Source organism: Sus scrofa, chromosome 4, assembly GCF_054392235.1.
Source record: "Sus scrofa isolate SSC_HxYL_T2T_F1_AM1 chromosome 4, Sscrofa_HxYL_maternal_Yorkshire_Landrace_v2.0, whole genome shotgun sequence".
Taxonomy (NCBI): Eukaryota; Metazoa; Chordata; class Mammalia; order Artiodactyla; family Suidae; genus Sus; species Sus scrofa.
Genome location: NC_139386.1, coordinates 93,527,385 through 93,549,167, shown reverse-complemented (window position 1 = coordinate 93,549,167; position 21,783 = coordinate 93,527,385). Strand labels below are relative to the sequence as shown.

At 59.9% G+C, this 21,783-nt stretch overlaps 10 non-coding genes across 10 annotated transcripts; 4 read left to right on the top strand and 6 right to left on the bottom strand.

Annotated features, from left to right (window-relative positions):
- Nucleotides 1-6,170: 6,170 nt before the first annotated feature.
- On the bottom strand, nt 6,171-6,242 carry TRNAE-CUC (transfer RNA glutamic acid (anticodon CUC)). Its single transcript has one exon. It is a non-coding gene; the product is annotated as a tRNA-Glu (tRNA).
- Nucleotides 6,243-6,570: 328 nt separating this feature from the next.
- TRNAG-UCC (transfer RNA glycine (anticodon UCC)) lies at nt 6,571-6,642 on the bottom strand. The gene has a single exon. It is a non-coding gene; the product is annotated as a tRNA-Gly (tRNA).
- A 565-nt stretch (nt 6,643-7,207) lies between these two features.
- On the bottom strand, nt 7,208-7,279 carry TRNAD-GUC (transfer RNA aspartic acid (anticodon GUC)). Its single transcript has one exon. It is a non-coding gene; the product is annotated as a tRNA-Asp (tRNA).
- Nucleotides 7,280-7,849: 570 nt separating this feature from the next.
- On the top strand, nt 7,850-7,932 carry TRNAL-CAG (transfer RNA leucine (anticodon CAG)). Its single transcript has one exon. It is a non-coding gene; the product is annotated as a tRNA-Leu (tRNA).
- A 1,638-nt stretch (nt 7,933-9,570) lies between these two features.
- TRNAG-GCC (transfer RNA glycine (anticodon GCC)) lies at nt 9,571-9,641 on the top strand. The gene has a single exon. It is a non-coding gene; the product is annotated as a tRNA-Gly (tRNA).
- An 8,454-nt stretch (nt 9,642-18,095) lies between these two features.
- On the bottom strand, nt 18,096-18,167 carry TRNAE-CUC (transfer RNA glutamic acid (anticodon CUC)). Its single transcript has one exon. It is a non-coding gene; the product is annotated as a tRNA-Glu (tRNA).
- A 328-nt stretch (nt 18,168-18,495) lies between these two features.
- TRNAG-UCC (transfer RNA glycine (anticodon UCC)) lies at nt 18,496-18,567 on the bottom strand. The gene has a single exon. It is a non-coding gene; the product is annotated as a tRNA-Gly (tRNA).
- Nucleotides 18,568-19,132: 565 nt separating this feature from the next.
- On the bottom strand, nt 19,133-19,204 carry TRNAD-GUC (transfer RNA aspartic acid (anticodon GUC)). Its single transcript has one exon. It is a non-coding gene; the product is annotated as a tRNA-Asp (tRNA).
- A 570-nt stretch (nt 19,205-19,774) lies between these two features.
- Nucleotides 19,775-19,857, top strand: TRNAL-CAG (transfer RNA leucine (anticodon CAG)). The gene has a single exon. It is a non-coding gene; the product is annotated as a tRNA-Leu (tRNA).
- A 1,638-nt stretch (nt 19,858-21,495) lies between these two features.
- Nucleotides 21,496-21,566, top strand: TRNAG-GCC (transfer RNA glycine (anticodon GCC)). The gene has a single exon. It is a non-coding gene; the product is annotated as a tRNA-Gly (tRNA).
- The last annotated feature ends 217 nt before the right edge of the window (nt 21,567-21,783 follow it).

Below are 21,783 nucleotides of genomic sequence, written 5' to 3'. Positions count from 1 at the left end.
CTAAGTTGTGTCTGATAAGCCCAAGCTCCCGATCCCTCCCACTCCCTCCCCCTCCCATCAGGCAGCCACAAGTCTCTTCTCCAAGTCCATGATTTTCTTTTCTGAGGAGATGTTCATTTGTGCTGGATCTTAGATTCCAGTTATAAGTGATATCATATGGTATTTGTCTTTGTCTTTCTGGCTCATTTCACCCAGTATGAGAGTCTCTAGTTCCATCCATGCTGCTGCAAATGGCATTATGTCATTCTTTTTTATGGCTGAGTAGTATTCCATTGTGTATATATACCACCTCTTCCGAATCCAATCATCGGTCGATGGACATTTGGGTTGTTTCCACGTCCTGGCTATTGTGAATAGTGCTGCAATGAACATGCGGGTGCCCGTGTCTCTTTTAAGTAGAGTTTTGTCCGGATAGATGCCCAAGAGTGGGATTGCGGGGTCATATGGAAGTTCTATGTATAGATTTCTAAGGTATCTCCAAACTGTTCTCCATAGTGGCTGTACCAGTTTACATTCCCACCAGCAGTGCAGGAGGGTTCCCTTTTCTCCACAGCCCCTCCAGCACTTGTTATTTGTGGATTTATTAATGATGGCCATTCTGACTGGTGTGAGGTGGTATCTCATGGTAGTTTTGATTTGCATTTCTCTTATAATCAGCGATGTTGAGCATTTTTTCATGTGTTTGTTGGCCATCTGTATAACTTCTTTGGAGAAATGTCTATTCAGGTCTTTTGCCCATTTTTCCATTGACTGATTGGTTTTTTTGCTGTTGGGTTGTATAAGTTGCTTTTATATTCTAGAGATTAAGCCCTTGTCGGTTGCATCATTTGAACCTATTTTCTCCCATTCTGTAAGTTGTCTTCTTGTTTTCTTTTTGGTTTCCTTTGCTGTGCAAAAGCTTTTCAGTTTGATGAGGTCCCATGGGTTTATTTTTGCTCTAATTTCTATTGTTTTGGGAGACTGACCTGAGAAAATATTCATGACGTTGATGTCAGAGAGTGTTTTGCCTGTGTTTTCTTCTAGGAGTTTGATGGTGTCCTGTCGTATACTTAAGTCTTTCAGCCATTTGGAGTTTATTTGTGTGCATGGTGTGAGGGTGTGTTCTAGTTTCATTGCTTTGCATGCAGCTGTCCAGGTTTCCCAGCAATGCTTGCTGAATAGACTTTCTTTTTCCCATTTTATGTTCTTGCCTCCCTTGTCAAAGATTAATTGACCATAGGTGTCAGGGTTTATTTCCGGATTCTCTATTCTCTTCCATTGGTCTGTCTGTCTGTTTTGATACCAGTACCACACTGTTTTGATGACTGTGGCTTTGTAGTATTTCTTGAAGTCTGGGAGAGTTATGCCTCCTGCTTGGTTTTTGTTTCTCAGGATTGCTTTGGCGATTCTGGGTCTTTTGTGGTTCCATATAAATGTTTGGATTGTTTGTTCTAGTTCTGTGAAAAATGTCCTGGGTAATTTGATAGGGATTGCATTGAATCTGTAGATTGCTTTGGGTAGTATGGCCATTTTTACAATATTGATTTTCCCAATCCAGGAACATGGAATATCTTTCCATTTCTTTACATCTTCTTTGATTTCTTTGATTAAAGTTTTATAGTTCTCGGCACATAGGTCCTTTACCTCCTTGGTCAGGTGTATTCCGAGGTATTTGATTTTGTGGGGTGCAATTTTAAAAGGTATCGTATTTTTGTATTCCTTTTCTAATATTTCATTGCTGGTATACAGAAATGCAACTGACTTCCGAATGTTAATCTTATATCCTGCTACTTTGCTGAATTTATTAATCAGTTCAAGTAGTTTTTGGGTTGAGTCCTTAGGGTTTTCTATGTATAGTATCATGTCATCTGCATATACAGTGGCAGTTTTATCTCTTCTCTTCCTATATGGATGCCTTTTATTTCTTTTGTTTGTCGAATTGCTGGTACCACATCTTCTTACTCCATTCATCTGGCGTTGGACATTGAGCTTGTTTCCGAGTCTCGGCTGTTGCGAACGGTGCTGCAAGGAACACAGGGCGTGCACGTATCGTTTTCAATGAACGCTTTGCCTGGATAGATGCCCAGGAGTGGGATCGCTGGGTCATGTGGTAGTTCTATACTGAGTTTTCTGACGTGCCTCCCTACTGTTGTATACTTTGTTCTTTTTTTTTTTTACGGCTGAGTAACACGCCACAGGACATATACATATATATATATATACATATATGTGTATATGTGTGTGTGTGTACACACACACACACACACACACACACACACACACAGCACAACTTCTGAAGCCAGTTGTCTGTGGATGGGTACTTGGCATTTGTCCACACCATGGCTCATGTAAATAGTGCTCCTCTGAACACTGGGGAACAGCTGATCTTCTCACATGAGAGTTGTCAACTTTTCTCGATATATACCTGGGAGCGGGCCTTTCTGGATCCCATGACGGAGGTCCTTTGACTGCGTTCCTTGCTTTCTTCCCTCCTGCCTCTTTCCTTCCTGCCATTCCCCCTGCCCCACCATTCTTCCTCCCTCCATTCCACTCTCTCTTGCCTTCCTTCTCTTTCTTCCTTTCCATCTTCCTTCCTTCCTTCCTTCCCGTTCCCTCCCTCCCTCCCTCCCTTCCATTCTCCACTCTTCCTTTTTTCCTTCCTGCCTTTCTTCCTTCCTTCTCTCCATTTTTCGTTCTTCCTTCTTCCCTTTCTTTCTTTGTTTTCTATTTTTTTCAATCAGCCCCTATGTAGGGCCAGGGCTCGAACTGAAGCTGCAGCTCCAACCTACACCACAGCCAGGGCAATGCCAGACACGAGCTGCCTCTGGGACCTGTTGTACAGTTTGCGGCAACGCCACGGTTCTTGACCCACTGAGCGAGGCCAGGGATCAAACCCGCATCCTCACAGAGACAACATCGGGTCCTTATCCCACGGAGCCATGACACGAACTCCTCCATTCTTTTCCACGGCAGAGTACGATTCCATAGTGCAGATCTATTTTATCTCATCATCATCATCATCTTCTTCTTCGTCTTCGTCTTCGTCTTCTTCTTCTTCCTCCTCTTCTTCCTCTTCCTCTTCCTCATCTTCTTCTTCTTCCTCCTCTTCTTCCTCTTTTCTTTGGGGACTTTTAGGGCTGTACCCTTGGCACAAGGAGACGCCCGGGCTAGGGGTCGAATCGGAACTGTAGCTGCCGGCCTACACCACGGCCAGGGCCACGGCCACGCTGGGTCCGAGCCACGTCTTCGACCGACGCCATACCTCATGGCAACACCGGATCCTTGACCTGTTGAGCGAGGCCAGGGGATCAAACCTGTGTCCTCAGGATACCGGTCAGGTTCCTTAACCGCTGAGCCACAATGGGAACTCCACGTTCTGTCTTCTTCAGCCAACTGTCTATTGTTGGGCGCTTGGGTTTTTGTCAATGTTTTCGCTGTGGCAGGCAACGCGGCTATACCAACATGGGAGGGAGGGGATATAGCTTTTCGAATTAGAGGGTTCATCCTTTTGGGCTCTATATTCACGAGTGCAAGTGCTGGTTCCTATGGGAGCTCTCCTTTGCACTCTTCAAATCTCACCACCAGTCCCACGGCTCCACAAGCTCGCGCGCACGCACGCGCACACACACACACACACACACACACACACGCGCGCGCGTGCGTGTGTGCGCACGCACCCACACACAGCCAGATGAGAAGTGATGGTGGTTGCTGCTGATGAGAGAGGTTATATATGTCTCTGGGGCAGTGGGATCGCCCACCTCATGTGCAGGGTGCCTAGCCCCTGTCTCCAACTCTGTTTCTGCCCTGCCCTGCCCTGCTTCCTACCTCTCCCCTCCCCACAGCCTCACTCCCGTTTAGCCTGAGCACGTTGCCGCACAACACAGCAGTCTGGCCCGCTCTCCTGCCGCTCCACGGGGGTCTTCTCCCGCCACCTCCCTGGCACCACAGCCCACTCACACCCGCTGCTTGCCACTCTCCCTTCCGCCCAGCCTCTGGGCACGGGCTCCTCCACCTGCCATGATTCCCCTGTACCCCGGGCCCCTGTCTCACACATCCTGCCCGGAAGACGCACTGGCGCTGGTCCTGGCCGCCCTCGTGGCCCTCAGACCCACTCCTACACCATGCCCAGCCCTAACCCAGATCCCGCGCGGGGCGGGGCAAGGGCCACCACCGCCGCTTCACCCAGGCTTCTGCAGAGCCCCTCGCGGCCAGGTCCCCGCAAAACCCACACCCGGCGGCCCTCGCGGCCAGGTCCCCGCAAGACCCACACCTCCCGTTGCTGCCCCGCCCAAGCTCCGCCGGGACACCGCGGTCGCGGTCGAACTTTTCCTCCCACCTTCCAGCAGGCGCTTCACGCCCACCCCCACTCTACGGGGTCGTTTTACTCTGTTCCCAAACTTGCACGGGGCGGCCACCAACCACGGCCACAGACACCTTCGTCCTGCCCTGTCACCCACCCACGCTCACTCCCAACGCACCGGCGAAGGGCTTGAGGTAACCTCCTGTGGTGATGGGAAGCACCCCTCTGCCCACAGGGGCTCCTTTCCATGGGGGGTCCCGCTTTGTCAAAACCCATCTCGTGTACCGCCGCCACCGTGCCACCTCTGCCGCCACCGTGCCATCTCTGCCGCCGCCGCCGCCACCGCCGCCTCAGGTTGGTGCCATTCACCGGCAGTCCACTTTGCCTCCTAAGGCAGAAACATGCCAACGGGCATGAAAACCTCCACTGACAGAGGCTGAAAGCAGACTGGTGTCTGCCATTTACCTTGGGGGAGTATCCAAGGGGGACCACGAAGATAGGTTGCAGAGAGAGGTGGAATGGACTCTGGGTAGCTAGGTGGCTGGGCAAGAATGGGGTCATGTTAGACGTCATGTCTAGGGGAGAGGGGTGTGTGTGTGTGTGTGTGTGTGTGTGTGTGTGTGTGTGTGTGTGTGTGTGTTGTGGGAGGGAGGGAGGTATTCTCAAGGTAACATTCTTGCCTCTCTGTGATAGGACTGAGAGCATGGTAATGTAATTAGACTACAGTGTTGGCTGGGGCTGGTAGTCCACCCTTTCAGGCGTCTGCTTCCACCTGCTCCCGCCTACTGGGCTAAGGATTCCTGACTGGCCTCCCGAATCAGCCCGCTCTCTTACCTCCACTACCGTGTGTGTGTGTGTGTGTGTGTGTGTGTGTGTGTGTGTGTGTGTGTGTCTCCAGGCACGCATGAGTGTCCACACTCATGGTCCCATCTCCACCACCCGGCATGGTTTGTCTGGCTCTAGCTCCCCTACCCTGCCCAAGACCACCAGGAGCTTGAGACCAAATGAGCAGTCCACGGAAGGCGAAGCCCGCCCAAGACCTAAACAGGCTGCAGCAGGTTGCTGGCAAGGGGGGCCAGATAAGAAACTGTGTGTCCCTCCCCTTGGCTGACTTGCCAGCGTGAACGCCTCACTAGCGCCTTGCGCCAGCGCAACCACCTCTGCCGCCACCACCCACCGGCACCACCACCGGCACCAGTAAGGACCAGCACCACCACCTCTAACAGAGACAGCAGCGCCAGCACCAGCTCCACAAGCCAGCAACACCGGCAGCACCACTTCCACGCCAGCAGCCTCTGCCGCCGGGGCGGCGGCGGCGGCGGCGGCGGCCGCGGCGGCCGCGGCGGTGGTGGTGGCAGCAGCGAGGGCAAAGGGAGCAGCCGCCATCGCAGGAGCAGCAGCCGCTCAGCACAGGCATCCGAACGAGCACCAGCACCAAGCCCCATCAGGACCAGCGCTCCCAGCGACACCCGCACCCGCAGCTCACGAGGGAAGGAAGAGGGGCCTCGCGGCGGCGCACGCGGCGGCGGGGGCGGTCGGGACCCGCGCAGTGCTGCCAACGAGTCCAGGCACGGTGGAAGCTGCCCGCCCGTGGGCGGCCGGTGGTGGGCAGAGGGGCTGCCCGGGCCGCTGGTGTTGGGGGCTGAGGCAAGCTTCCAGCGGCGGAGGAGGACGGACGCCCGAGGCGTCGAGTGGGCCTCGAGTGGACGAACGTCTGGAGGCCAAAAGGCTTGGCCGGGTGGGTGGAGGGTGCCTGGCGCGGCTTGGGCTGGAGGTGGACGGGGCCGGGTGGCTGCCCGGCGAGGGGGACGCGCGTGGGCTAAAAGGGGCGCTTGTGGAGGCAGCGCGCTTTGCGGCAAGTTGGCCGGCGGAGTGGAAGAAGAAAGGCTTCCCTGACCGGGAATCGAACCCGGGCCGCGGCGGTGAGAGCGCCGAATCCTAACCACTAGACCACCAGGGAGCGTCGGGCTCGGCGCCTGGCCTGGCCCTGCTGGACCCAGCACCTCCCTGCCACCCGCTTGGCGCCGCCTTGCTGCCAAGGCCCGGCCTTGCCAGGTCGGGCCGCCCGCCGCACCTGGCGATCCACGGTGGCCTAGCGCTCTCCCTGCTCGCTAGGAGAGACGCCGCGCGCTCGCCTCCGTCTCGCACACGCACACACGCCAAAAGCCACGGGCCTGGGGGCGGGCACCGTGCGCCCTCTTCCCAGCTCTCCCACACAGGGGCCGGGCCGGAGCCCCGCGGAGCTCGGCAAAAATCCCCCAGACTAAACAAAACAAAAGACGGCCCGCTGCGTTGGCCGGGAATCGAACCCGGGTCAACTGCTTGGAAGGCAGCTATGCTCACCACTATACCACCAACGCTGCACAGCCCGGGTCGGGCCCGGACGCCGTGCCCGGGCTCGCCCAAGCGCATTCCCGGCGCCCCGACGCCCTGGCCACCAGCGGCCGCCCACCGGCGCCAGCCCCAGGCCGTGGCCCTCGTCCACCGGCCCCACCGCCGCTCGGGGGCGTCCTCGCTCCCCTGCCGCCCCGAGGCCCTGGGCTCCACGCCGCGCGCCTCAGCTCCCAGCTCCAGGCCACCCGCGTCCCGAACCCACAGGGAAAGGGACTCGTCGGCTTCCCACCGGGCCCGCCTGCCGGGCAGCTGGGCAGCCGGGCAGCCGAGCGTGGCGTCGCAAGGGGCCTCCGGTGCGGCAGGCACTTTGGGCGGGCCGCAAGGTCGCCGGGCGCTGGCCGGGGCGAGAGGAGGCCCTCGCTCGGCCGGGGCGAGGGGTGGACGGCAAGGGCTGGAAGGGGTCGAGGGTGGCAGGTCGGGCACGCCCAGGCGCCCTGCGCCTGCCTGGAGGCGGGGATGAGGAGACGAAGGGCCCTTGGGGCCAGGCGGCTGGCCAGCGAGCGGCGCCAGCCACCAAAAAGGGCGTGTTGCCTCCCCGTCGGGGAATCGAACCCCGGTCTCCCGCGTGACAGGCGGGGATACTCACCACTATACTAACGAGGACGGCGGCCACCGCCCGGCCACCGCCCGGCCACCCGGCCCCTCTCCGGCTGCCTGCCGACGCCTACCCCTGCCCGCGGCCCTCGGCCCGCGGCCCACCATGGGGCCGCCAGCACGTGCCCGCGCCCCGCCCCGACGCCAAAGCACCCCGCGTCCTCCAAAGAAGCAGACCGCGACCCGGACCGCGGCCCGCGGCCCCACCCTCACCCCACCCCCGCCCCTACCTGGCGCTGCAAACTCCCGGTGAGCGCTGCCTGGTGCCCCCACCGTGGGCCCGAGAGGGCAAGCCGGGCTGCGAGGTGGCGGCGGGCGCGCGCCTCGCCACGTCACGGCCCGGGCGAGGGCAGAGGCGCGGGCGGGGGCCGCCGCCAGAGGCCGGCTGGGTGCGGGGCCAGGGCTGCGCGACAGGGCGACCGCGGCGGCGAAAGCTTTGCTCCACGACGGCCGGCGTGCGCCCGGCCCCCGCTCACCCAGACGCCCGCCCGGCGCGGAGCACCGCGTCCGCCCAAGGGCGCCGCACTTGGCGGCGCGTCGGGTCGCAGCCAGCCGAGCGGCGACGCGCTCCGGCCCGCCGTCAGGATGGCCGAGCGGTCTAAGGCGCTGCGTTCAGGTCGCAGTCTCCCCTGGAGGCGTGGGTTCGAATCCCACTCCTGACAAGCCAGCCTTTTGCCCCCCGCCCAACCACGTCCCCACCCCTCCCCGGGACCCCACCCCGCGTAGAGCCACAGCCCCTTGCCGCCTTGCAGTCCCTTCCCGCCTGGCACTCTTGCTTGGCCTCTGCAAACTCCGGCCCCCGACACCCAAGCCTCTCCCTCCACAGCCCGCGGGCCCGACAGAAATGGCCCAGGAGGAACGCCCCGGCCACTGGCTTTGCTGCGGACACGCGCCCTCCCCGGACGCACAGCTCCCACACACACCCACACGCCCCCGCCGCCCGCGTCCTACCTGCACCTACACCAGCAAGCTTCGGCCCTTCGCAGCCCATCTTTCCTCACCTGCTTGCGATGGCTGTTTTTCCTTCCTCACTCCGGCTCCGGCTCCGGCCCCGGCTCCGGCCGGCCCGCCGCTCCGCCCCACCCCGCCCCCACCGCCCCACGCAGACCGGCCGCGTGGGGAAAGCCCTCCACGCTTCGCCCTCGCACTGCTGCCCGCGGACTGCTGCCCGCGGCTCGCCCTCCCAGCCTTTCCTCCGCTTCTGCCGCCAGCCGCTCTCGCTCCCGTCCAACATCCCGTCCTTGCCGCCAAGCCGGCCGGCCCGCCCGCCTGCACATTCCCTGCCCTCCACACCCACACTGAGGTGGCGGGTCTGCGTGGGGTGCGTGCCCGCGCGCGGCGCTTTCTCGCCTCGGGGCCTTCCCCGCCCACTGGCCACCGCGGCCTGCCTCCGGGGACACGTGCAGCCCAGCCTTCCTGCTCGCCCGCCGGTACGGGGCCCTCCCTGGACGCAGGCCTGGCGCGTGAGTCCCTGCCACGGCCCTGGGATGCCCGGCACCCACCCGCAGACGTCGGGCCCCCGGCCGCCGCCCGCCACCCACCTGCGCGCCACAGCGCACGTTCACGCGCGGGAAGCCGCTGCCCCGGCCGGACCCAACCACCCCCCGGCGCCCTCCCTCACCCGACTGTCCGCCATCCCCCCCGCCCCTCCCCGCCCGCAGTCCGAGTGCCTGCGCCTCACGACCAACGCACCCGAGCCGGACCCCTCCGCAGAGCGCTGGCCGGCCCGAGCGCTTCTTCGGAGCGAGGCTCCGACACCCTTGGCAGACCCGGCAGGTCCATCTCTCACGCTCGCCGTCCCCGCACAGCCCGAGCTCCGATGCCCGCCCGCCCGCTCCACACCAGCCAGAAAGCCGGCCGCCGGAGGGACTCGGCGTCGGGGGCGGGGGGCGGGGTGGGGGTGGGGGGCAGCGGTGGCTGAGGGGAACATAGGCGCTCAGCCGCAGCGGGCGCGCATCGCCTGCCCTGGCTGGGATTCGGGCGCGCGCCAGCCTGCTTCGGCTCGTGGCTGCTTCTGGCGATGCCGACGCTCTTGCGGCGGCCCTGGACGGCAGAGAAGGCGCAAAATGGGCCGGGTGGGCCTCCGCCCCGCCGACCCTCCGACCCTCCGTCCCTGCCTCCAGGCCTCCGGACAGCGCCGCGCCCTGGGGCCCTCCGCGGGGCCCGGAGCCCCTCTTGCAGGCCACAGGCGTCCGCCTTCGGCTCAAAGGGAGCAGGAGCCCGCGGGCGAGCAGGAACCGCTGCCCGGCGGTTGGTGGCCAGCCCCGCTGGGGCAACGTCGGGCGGCAGCGGCCACCGGTGCATGGGTGGTTCAGTGGTAGAATTCTCGCCTGCCACGCGGGAGGCCCGGGTTCGATTCCCGGCCCATGCAACAGCTCGGTCCTCTTTTGGAGCAGAGCCCTCGCTCTCCCGGCACCTCCCGGTCCCACCACAGCTCTTGCTTCCTCACCAGCAGCCCACCGCCCCACCTCCGCCTCCACCCTCGACACACCCCCTGCTCTTGCAAGCAAATCCCACCTTGTCAAGGACCCCGCCCTCGCATTTGTCCCATTGGCCTCTCTCTTTGCTGTTTAATTTTAAGAAAAGCGTACTGGCTTTGCCATACCCCGTTCGCTTCAGGTGTTCGCCAGAGTGACTCATACCCATCCGGCTGGCTGGCTGGCTGGCTGGCTGACTCTCTGTCTGTCTGTGTGTCTGTCTGTCTATCCAAAGAGAGAGCGAGAGCGAGAGCGAGAGAGCGAGAGAGATCTCCATTATAGGTGATCATTGTGTGTGACTCGAGTCCCTCCCCCATGCTATACAGTAAATCCTTGTTGCTTATCGACTTTGGGCATGCTCTTTCTTCCTTCCGATCTCTTAGCCCCAACTCCTAATTGCCCACCCCCGCCCCCATACTCTGCCCTTGGGTAACCATATGTTTGTTTTCTACACCGGTGACGGTTTCCATTTTGCACGGAGAGTTATTTGTATTAATTTTTAGATTCCACATGTATTCTTTGTCCTTCTCCAGCTGACGTAGTTCACTGTGGGTAGTAGCCTCTTGGTCGATCCATGTCGCTGCAGATGGCACGAGGTCCTTCTCTCTTTTATGGCTAAAGGGTATTCCATAGTAGTATGCGTGTGTCTGTATATAGCATGGATGTTATGTATGTAATATAACATGATATATAGTATCACACCCTCTTAAGCCAATCGTCTGTGGATGGGTCCCTGGGAATCGTCCACGTCATGACGCTCTCTTAAAGAGCACTCCTGTGAACACTGGGGTGCATCCACCTGTTCCCTTTAGGAGTTTTCATCTCTTCTGGGTATATACCCTGAGGCCGGGGGTGGGCGGTGGGGTCGCCTGCTGGATCATATCCTAGCTCTCCTTTGAACTCCTTCCTTCTTCCTCTCTTCCTACCTTTTCCCCCCTCCATGCTTCCTACCTCCATTCCACCCTCCATGCTTCCTACCTCCATTCCACTCTTCCGCTCTTTCTTTCCTTCCCTCCTGCCTTCTTCCTCTGGTTCCTTCCTTCTTTCGTTCTCTCTCTCTTTTCCCTCATTCTTTCTCTTCGTAGTAGTTCGGGTCATTGCTGGAGTACAGCTGATGTACCGTATTGTGTTTGTGTCAGGGGTACGGCCGCGGTGATTTGGTTTAATGGGTACAGCGTTCTCTTCGGGTGATTTTCCGGTATAGGTCATTGCAGGATATTGGATGATGTTCCCTGTGCCACTCAGTAAACACGTGTTGCTTATCTCTTTTATACATAGCCGTTTGCGTCTGTTCTCCCAAACTCCTAATTTGTCCCCCCACCCTGCCCTTTCCCCTGGGTAACCGTAAGATTGTTTTCTACATCTACGAGTCTGTTTCTGTTTTGCCCATAGAGTTCTTTGTGTTATTTCTTTAGATTCCACATGTATCAGTGCTTCTCCATCTGACTTACTCCAGTAAGTGTTAATACCCCTAGGTCCACCCGCGTCGCTGCAAAGGGCACTACTTCATTCTTTTTTAAACCTTTTTTTCCTTACAGTTGACTCCCAATGTTCTGTCAGTTTCCGCTGCCCAGCAAAGTGACCCAGCCACACATCCATCTGCATTCTTTTTTCTTCCCCACGTTGAGCCTCCATCGTGTTCCATCGCAAGTGATCAGATAGAGTTTCCCGTGCTATACAGCAGAATCTCATTGCTTCTCCGTTCCAAATGCAGTCGCCTGCATCTACTGACCTCCAACGGCCAGTGCCTCCCCCTCCCTCCTGGCAACCACAAGCCTCTTCTCCACGTCCTCGCGTTTGTTTCTTCTCTGTGGACAGGTTCATCTGTGCCGTCTCTTAGGTTCCAGATACGAGACACATACCGTATCATGTGGTATTTGTCTTTCTCCCTCTGACTTCCTTCACTTCGCCTGAGAGTCTCAAGTTCCGTCCATGTTGCTGCAAATGGCATTATGTTGTTCTCCTCTGTGGCTGAGTCGTATTCCATTGTGCACATGTACCACATCTTCTTTTTTTTTTCATATTTTTTTTTATTTTCCCACTGTACAGCAAGGGGGTCAGGTTATCCTCACATGTATACATTACAATTACATTTCCCCCCCACCCTTTCTTCTGTTGCAACACGAGTATCTAGACAAAGTTCTCAATGCTATTCAGCAGGATCTCCTTGTAAATCTATTCTAAGTTGTGTCTGATAAGCCCAAGCTCCCGATCCCTCCCACTCCCTCCCCCTCCCATCAGGCAGCCACAAGTCTCTTCTCCAAGTCCATGATTTTCTTTTCTGAGGAGATGTTCATTTGTGCTGGATCTTAGATTCCAGTTATAAGTGATATCATATGGTATTTGTCTTTGTCTTTCTGGCTCATTTCACCCAGTATGAGAGTCTCTAGTTCCATCCATGCTGCTGCAAATGGCATTATGTCATTCTTTTTTATGGCTGAGTAGTATTCCATTGTGTATATATACCACCTCTTCCGAATCCAATCATCGGTCGATGGACATTTGGGTTGTTTCCACGTCCTGGCTATTGTGAATAGTGCTGCAATGAACATGCGGGTGCCCGTGTCTCTTTTAAGTAGAGTTTTGTCCGGATAGATGCCCAAGAGTGGGATTGCGGGGTCATATGGAAGTTCTATGTATAGATTTCTAAGGTATCTCCAAACTGTTCTCCATAGTGGCTGTACCAGTTTACATTCCCACCAGCAGTGCAGGAGGGTTCCCTTTTCTCCACAGCCCCTCCAGCACTTGTTATTTGTGGATTTATTAATGATGGCCATTCTGACTGGTGTGAGGTGGTATCTCATGGTAGTTTTGATTTGCATTTCTCTTATAATCAGCGATGTTGAGCATTTTTTCATGTGTTTGTTGGCCATCTGTATAACTTCTTTGGAGAAATGTCTATTCAGGTCTTTTGCCCATTTTTCCATTGACTGATTGGTTTTTTTGCTGTTGGGTTGTATAAGTTGCTTTTATATTCTAGAGATTAAGCCCTTGTCGGTTGCATCATTTGAACCTATTTTCTCCCATTCTGTAAGTTGTCTTCTTGTTTTCTTTTTGGTTTCCTTTGCTGTGCAAAAGCTTTTCAGTTTGATGAGGTCCCATGGGTTTATTTTTGCTCTAATTTCTATTGTTTTGGGAGACTGACCTGAGAAAATATTCATGACGTTGATGTCAGAGAGTGTTTTGCCTGTGTTTTCTTCTAGGAGTTTGATGGTGTCCTGTCGTATACTTAAGTCTTTCAGCCATTTGGAGTTTATTTGTGTGCATGGTGTGAGGGTGTGTTCTAGTTTCATTGCTTTGCATGCAGCTGTCCAGGTTTCCCAGCAATGCTTGCTGAATAGACTTTCTTTTTCCCATTTTATGTTCTTGCCTCCCTTGTCAAAGATTAATTGACCATAGGTGTCAGGGTTTATTTCCGGATTCTCTATTCTCTTCCATTGGTCTGTCTGTCTGTTTTGATACCAGTACCACACTGTTTTGATGACTGTGGCTTTGTAGTATTTCTTGAAGTCTGGGAGAGTTATGCCTCCTGCTTGGTTTTTGTTTCTCAGGATTGCTTTGGCGATTCTGGGTCTTTTGTGGTTCCATATAAATGTTTGGATTGTTTGTTCTAGTTCTGTGAAAAATGTCCTGGGTAATTTGATAGGGATTGCATTGAATCTGTAGATTGCTTTGGGTAGTATGGCCATTTTTACAATATTGATTTTCCCAATCCAGGAACATGGAATATCTTTCCATTTCTTTACATCTTCTTTGATTTCTTTGATTAAAGTTTTATAGTTCTCGGCACATAGGTCCTTTACCTCCTTGGTCAGGTGTATTCCGAGGTATTTGATTTTGTGGGGTGCAATTTTAAAAGGTATCGTATTTTTGTATTCCTTTTCTAATATTTCATTGCTGGTATACAGAAATGCAACTGACTTCCGAATGTTAATCTTATATCCTGCTACTTTGCTGAATTTATTAATCAGTTCAAGTAGTTTTTGGGTTGAGTCCTTAGGGTTTTCTATGTATAGTATCATGTCATCTGCATATACAGTGGCAGTTTTATCTCTTCTCTTCCTATATGGATGCCTTTTATTTCTTTTGTTTGTCGAATTGCTGGTACCACATCTTCTTACTCCATTCATCTGGCGTTGGACATTGAGCTTGTTTCCGAGTCTCGGCTGTTGCGAACGGTGCTGCAAGGAACACAGGGCGTGCACGTATCGTTTTCAATGAACGCTTTGCCTGGATAGATGCCCAGGAGTGGGATCGCTGGGTCATGTGGTAGTTCTATACTGAGTTTTCTGACGTGCCTCCCTACTGTTGTATACTTTGTTCTTTTTTTTTTTTACGGCTGAGTAACACGCCACAGGACATATACATATATATATATATATACATATATGTGTATATGTGTGTGTGTGTACACACACACACACACACACACACACACACACACAGCACAACTTCTGAAGCCAGTTGTCTGTGGATGGGTACTTGGCATTTGTCCACACCATGGCTCATGTAAATAGTGCTCCTCTGAACACTGGGGAACAGCTGATCTTCTCACATGAGAGTTGTCAACTTTTCTCGATATATACCTGGGAGCGGGCCTTTCTGGATCCCATGACGGAGGTCCTTTGACTGCGTTCCTTGCTTTCTTCCCTCCTGCCTCTTTCCTTCCTGCCATTCCCCCTGCCCCACCATTCTTCCTCCCTCCATTCCACTCTCTCTTGCCTTCCTTCTCTTTCTTCCTTTCCATCTTCCTTCCTTCCTTCCTTCCCGTTCCCTCCCTCCCTCCCTCCCTTCCATTCTCCACTCTTCCTTTTTTCCTTCCTGCCTTTCTTCCTTCCTTCTCTCCATTTTTCGTTCTTCCTTCTTCCCTTTCTTTCTTTGTTTTCTATTTTTTTCAATCAGCCCCTATGTAGGGCCAGGGCTCGAACTGAAGCTGCAGCTCCAACCTACACCACAGCCAGGGCAATGCCAGACACGAGCTGCCTCTGGGACCTGTTGTACAGTTTGCGGCAACGCCACGGTTCTTGACCCACTGAGCGAGGCCAGGGATCAAACCCGCATCCTCACAGAGACAACATCGGGTCCTTATCCCACGGAGCCATGACACGAACTCCTCCATTCTTTTCCACGGCAGAGTACGATTCCATAGTGCAGATCTATTTTATCTCATCATCATCATCATCTTCTTCTTCGTCTTCGTCTTCGTCTTCTTCTTCTTCCTCCTCTTCTTCCTCTTCCTCTTCCTCATCTTCTTCTTCTTCCTCCTCTTCTTCCTCTTTTCTTTGGGGACTTTTAGGGCTGTACCCTTGGCACAAGGAGACGCCCGGGCTAGGGGTCGAATCGGAACTGTAGCTGCCGGCCTACACCACGGCCAGGGCCACGGCCACGCTGGGTCCGAGCCACGTCTTCGACCGACGCCATACCTCATGGCAACACCGGATCCTTGACCTGTTGAGCGAGGCCAGGGGATCAAACCTGTGTCCTCAGGATACCGGTCAGGTTCCTTAACCGCTGAGCCACAATGGGAACTCCACGTTCTGTCTTCTTCAGCCAACTGTCTATTGTTGGGCGCTTGGGTTTTTGTCAATGTTTTCGCTGTGGCAGGCAACGCGGCTATACCAACATGGGAGGGAGGGGATATAGCTTTTCGAATTAGAGGGTTCATCCTTTTGGGCTCTATATTCACGAGTGCAAGTGCTGGTTCCTATGGGAGCTCTCCTTTGCACTCTTCAAATCTCACCACCAGTCCCACGGCTCCACAAGCTCGCGCGCACGCACGCGCACACACACACACACACACACACACACGCGCGCGCGTGCGTGTGTGCGCACGCACCCACACACAGCCAGATGAGAAGTGATGGTGGTTGCTGCTGATGAGAGAGGTTATATATGTCTCTGGGGCAGTGGGATCGCCCACCTCATGTGCAGGGTGCCTAGCCCCTGTCTCCAACTCTGTTTCTGCCCTGCCCTGCCCTGCTTCCTACCTCTCCCCTCCCCACAGCCTCACTCCCGTTTAGCCTGAGCACGTTGCCGCACAACACAGCAGTCTGGCCCGCTCTCCTGCCGCTCCACGGGGGTCTTCTCCCGCCACCTCCCTGGCACCACAGCCCACTCACACCCGCTGCTTGCCACTCTCCCTTCCGCCCAGCCTCTGGGCACGGGCTCCTCCACCTGCCATGATTCCCCTGTACCCCGGGCCCCTGTCTCACACATCCTGCCCGGAAGACGCACTGGCGCTGGTCCTGGCCGCCCTCGTGGCCCTCAGACCCACTCCTACACCATGCCCAGCCCTAACCCAGATCCCGCGCGGGGCGGGGCAAGGGCCACCACCGCCGCTTCACCCAGGCTTCTGCAGAGCCCCTCGCGGCCAGGTCCCCGCAAAACCCACACCCGGCGGCCCTCGCGGCCAGGTCCCCGCAAGACCCACACCTCCCGTTGCTGCCCCGCCCAAGCTCCGCCGGGACACCGCGGTCGCGGTCGAACTTTTCCTCCCACCTTCCAGCAGGCGCTTCACGCCCACCCCCACTCTACGGGGTCGTTTTACTCTGTTCCCAAACTTGCACGGGGCGGCCACCAACCACGGCCACAGACACCTTCGTCCTGCCCTGTCACCCACCCACGCTCACTCCCAACGCACCGGCGAAGGGCTTGAGGTAACCTCCTGTGGTGATGGGAAGCACCCCTCTGCCCACAGGGGCTCCTTTCCATGGGGGGTCCCGCTTTGTCAAAACCCATCTCGTGTACCGCCGCCACCGTGCCACCTCTGCCGCCACCGTGCCATCTCTGCCGCCGCCGCCGCCACCGCCGCCTCAGGTTGGTGCCATTCACCGGCAGTCCACTTTGCCTCCTAAGGCAGAAACATGCCAACGGGCATGAAAACCTCCACTGACAGAGGCTGAAAGCAGACTGGTGTCTGCCATTTACCTTGGGGGAGTATCCAAGGGGGACCACGAAGATAGGTTGCAGAGAGAGGTGGAATGGACTCTGGGTAGCTAGGTGGCTGGGCAAGAATGGGGTCATGTTAGACGTCATGTCTAGGGGAGAGGGGTGTGTGTGTGTGTGTGTGTGTGTGTGTGTGTGTGTGTGTGTGTGTGTGTTGTGGGAGGGAGGGAGGTATTCTCAAGGTAACATTCTTGCCTCTCTGTGATAGGACTGAGAGCATGGTAATGTAATTAGACTACAGTGTTGGCTGGGGCTGGTAGTCCACCCTTTCAGGCGTCTGCTTCCACCTGCTCCCGCCTACTGGGCTAAGGATTCCTGACTGGCCTCCCGAATCAGCCCGCTCTCTTACCTCCACTACCGTGTGTGTGTGTGTGTGTGTGTGTGTGTGTGTGTGTGTGTGTGTGTGTCTCCAGGCACGCATGAGTGTCCACACTCATGGTCCCATCTCCACCACCCGGCATGGTTTGTCTGGCTCTAGCTCCCCTACCCTGCCCAAGACCACCAGGAGCTTGAGACCAAATGAGCAGTCCACGGAAGGCGAAGCCCGCCCAAGACCTAAACAGGCTGCAGCAGGTTGCTGGCAAGGGGGGCCAGATAAGAAACTGTGTGTCCCTCCCCTTGGCTGACTTGCCAGCGTGAACGCCTCACTAGCGCCTTGCGCCAGCGCAACCACCTCTGCCGCCACCACCCACCGGCACCACCACCGGCACCAGTAAGGACCAGCACCACCACCTCTAACAGAGACAGCAGCGCCAGCACCAGCTCCACAAGCCAGCAACACCGGCAGCACCACTTCCACGCCAGCAGCCTCTGCCGCCGGGGCGGCGGCGGCGGCGGCGGCGGCGGCGGCGGCCGCGGCGGTGGTGGTGGCAGCAGCGAGGGCAAAGGGAGCAGCCGCCATCGCAGGAGCAGCAGCCGCTCAGCACAGGCATCCGAACGAGCACCAGCACCAAGCCCCATCAGGACCAGCGCTCCCAGCGACACCCGCACCCGCAGCTCACGAGGGAAGGAAGAGGGGCCTCGCGGCGGCGCACGCGGCGGCGGGGGCGGTCGGGACCCGCGCAGTGCTGCCAACGAGTCCAGGCACGGTGGAAGCTGCCCGCCCGTGGGCGGCCGGTGGTGGGCAGAGGGGCTGCCCGGGCCGCTGGTGTTGGGGGCTGAGGCAAGCTTCCAGCGGCGGAGGAGGACGGACGCCCGAGGCGTCGAGTGGGCCTCGAGTGGACGAACGTCTGGAGGCCAAAAGGCTTGGCCGGGTGGGTGGAGGGTGCCTGGCGCGGCTTGGGCTGGAGGTGGACGGGGCCGGGTGGCTGCCCGGCGAGGGGGACGCGCGTGGGCTAAAAGGGGCGCTTGTGGAGGCAGCGCGCTTTGCGGCAAGTTGGCCGGCGGAGTGGAAGAAGAAAGGCTTCCCTGACCGGGAATCGAACCCGGGCCGCGGCGGTGAGAGCGCCGAATCCTAACCACTAGACCACCAGGGAGCGTCGGGCTCGGCGCCTGGCCTGGCCCTGCTGGACCCAGCACCTCCCTGCCACCCGCTTGGCGCCGCCTTGCTGCCAAGGCCCGGCCTTGCCAGGTCGGGCCGCCCGCCGCACCTGGCGATCCACGGTGGCCTAGCGCTCTCCCTGCTCGCTAGGAGAGACGCCGCGCGCTCGCCTCCGTCTCGCACACGCACACACGCCAAAAGCCACGGGCCTGGGGGCGGGCACCGTGCGCCCTCTTCCCAGCTCTCCCACACAGGGGCCGGGCCGGAGCCCCGCGGAGCTCGGCAAAAATCCCCCAGACTAAACAAAACAAAAGACGGCCCGCTGCGTTGGCCGGGAATCGAACCCGGGTCAACTGCTTGGAAGGCAGCTATGCTCACCACTATACCACCAACGCTGCACAGCCCGGGTCGGGCCCGGACGCCGTGCCCGGGCTCGCCCAAGCGCATTCCCGGCGCCCCGACGCCCTGGCCACCAGCGGCCGCCCACCGGCGCCAGCCCCAGGCCGTGGCCCTCGTCCACCGGCCCCACCGCCGCTCGGGGGCGTCCTCGCTCCCCTGCCGCCCCGAGGCCCTGGGCTCCACGCCGCGCGCCTCAGCTCCCAGCTCCAGGCCACCCGCGTCCCGAACCCACAGGGAAAGGGACTCGTCGGCTTCCCACCGGGCCCGCCTGCCGGGCAGCTGGGCAGCCGGGCAGCCGAGCGTGGCGTCGCAAGGGGCCTCCGGTGCGGCAGGCACTTTGGGCGGGCCGCAAGGTCGCCGGGCGCTGGCCGGGGCGAGAGGAGGCCCTCGCTCGGCCGGGGCGAGGGGTGGACGGCAAGGGCTGGAAGGGGTCGAGGGTGGCAGGTCGGGCACGCCCAGGCGCCCTGCGCCTGCCTGGAGGCGGGGATGAGGAGACGAAGGGCCCTTGGGGCCAGGCGGCTGGCCAGCGAGCGGCGCCAGCCACCAAAAAGGGCGTGTTGCCTCCCCGTCGGGGAATCGAACCCCGGTCTCCCGCGTGACAGGCGGGGATACTCACCACTATACTAACGAGGACGGCGGCCACCGCCCGGCCACCGCCCGGCCACCCGGCCCCTCTCCGGCTGCCTGCCGACGCCTACCCCTGCCCGCGGCCCTCGGCCCGCGGCCCACCATGGGGCCGCCAGCACGTGCCCGCGCCCCGCCCCGACGCCAAAGCACCCCGCGTCCTCCAAAGAAGCAGACCGCGACCCGGACCGCGGCCCGCGGCCCCACCCTCACCCCACCCCCGCCCCTACCTGGCGCTGCAAACTCCCGGTGAGCGCTGCCTGGTGCCCCCACCGTGGGCCCGAGAGGGCAAGCCGGGCTGCGAGGTGGCGGCGGGCGCGCGCCTCGCCACGTCACGGCCCGGGCGAGGGCAGAGGCGCGGGCGGGGGCCGCCGCCAGAGGCCGGCTGGGTGCGGGGCCAGGGCTGCGCGACAGGGCGACCGCGGCGGCGAAAGCTTTGCTCCACGACGGCCGGCGTGCGCCCGGCCCCCGCTCACCCAGACGCCCGCCCGGCGCGGAGCACCGCGTCCGCCCAAGGGCGCCGCACTTGGCGGCGCGTCGGGTCGCAGCCAGCCGAGCGGCGACGCGCTCCGGCCCGCCGTCAGGATGGCCGAGCGGTCTAAGGCGCTGCGTTCAGGTCGCAGTCTCCCCTGGAGGCGTGGGTTCGAATCCCACTCCTGACAAGCCAGCCTTTTGCCCCCCGCCCAACCACGTCCCCACCCCTCCCCGGGACCCCACCCCGCGTAGAGCCACAGCCCCTTGCCGCCTTGCAGTCCCTTCCCGCCTGGCACTCTTGCTTGGCCTCTGCAAACTCCGGCCCCCGACACCCAAGCCTCTCCCTCCACAGCCCGCGGGCCCGACAGAAATGGCCCAGGAGGAACGCCCCGGCCACTGGCTTTGCTGCGGACACGCGCCCTCCCCGGACGCACAGCTCCCACACACACCCACACGCCCCCGCCGCCCGCGTCCTACCTGCACCTACACCAGCAAGCTTCGGCCCTTCGCAGCCCATCTTTCCTCACCTGCTTGCGATGGCTGTTTTTCCTTCCTCACTCCGGCTCCGGCTCCGGCCCCGGCTCCGGCCGGCCCGCCGCTCCGCCCCACCCCGCCCCCACCGCCCCACGCAGACCGGCCGCGTGGGGAAAGCCCTCCACGCTTCGCCCTCGCACTGCTGCCCGCGGACTGCTGCCCGCGGCTCGCCCTCCCAGCCTTTCCTCCGCTTCTGCCGCCAGCCGCTCTCGCTCCCGTCCAACATCCCGTCCTTGCCGCCAAGCCGGCCGGCCCGCCCGCCTGCACATTCCCTGCCCTCCACACCCACACTGAGGTGGCGGGTCTGCGTGGGGTGCGTGCCCGCGCGCGGCGCTTTCTCGCCTCGGGGCCTTCCCCGCCCACTGGCCACCGCGGCCTGCCTCCGGGGACACGTGCAGCCCAGCCTTCCTGCTCGCCCGCCGGTACGGGGCCCTCCCTGGACGCAGGCCTGGCGCGTGAGTCCCTGCCACGGCCCTGGGATGCCCGGCACCCACCCGCAGACGTCGGGCCCCCGGCCGCCGCCCGCCACCCACCTGCGCGCCACAGCGCACGTTCACGCGCGGGAAGCCGCTGCCCCGGCCGGACCCAACCACCCCCCGGCGCCCTCCCTCACCCGACTGTCCGCCATCCCCCCCGCCCCTCCCCGCCCGCAGTCCGAGTGCCTGCGCCTCACGACCAACGCACCCGAGCCGGACCCCTCCGCAGAGCGCTGGCCGGCCCGAGCGCTTCTTCGGAGCGAGGCTCCGACACCCTTGGCAGACCCGGCAGGTCCATCTCTCACGCTCGCCGTCCCCGCACAGCCCGAGCTCCGATGCCCGCCCGCCCGCTCCACACCAGCCAGAAAGCCGGCCGCCGGAGGGACTCGGCGTCGGGGGCGGGGGGCGGGGTGGGGGTGGGGGGCAGCGGTGGCTGAGGGGAACATAGGCGCTCAGCCGCAGCGGGCGCGCATCGCCTGCCCTGGCTGGGATTCGGGCGCGCGCCAGCCTGCTTCGGCTCGTGGCTGCTTCTGGCGATGCCGACGCTCTTGCGGCGGCCCTGGACGGCAGAGAAGGCGCAAAATGGGCCGGGTGGGCCTCCGCCCCGCCGACCCTCCGACCCTCCGTCCCTGCCTCCAGGCCTCCGGACAGCGCCGCGCCCTGGGGCCCTCCGCGGGGCCCGGAGCCCCTCTTGCAGGCCACAGGCGTCCGCCTTCGGCTCAAAGGGAGCAGGAGCCCGCGGGCGAGCAGGAACCGCTGCCCGGCGGTTGGTGGCCAGCCCCGCTGGGGCAACGTCGGGCGGCAGCGGCCACCGGTGCATGGGTGGTTCAGTGGTAGAATTCTCGCCTGCCACGCGGGAGGCCCGGGTTCGATTCCCGGCCCATGCAACAGCTCGGTCCTCTTTTGGAGCAGAGCCCTCGCTCTCCCGGCACCTCCCGGTCCCACCACAGCTCTTGCTTCCTCACCAGCAGCCCACCGCCCCACCTCCGCCTCCACCCTCGACACACCCCCTGCTCTTGCAAGCAAATCCCACCTTGTCAAGGACCCCGCCCTCGCATTTGTCCCATTGGCCTCTCTCTTTGCTGTTTAATTTTAAGAAAAGCG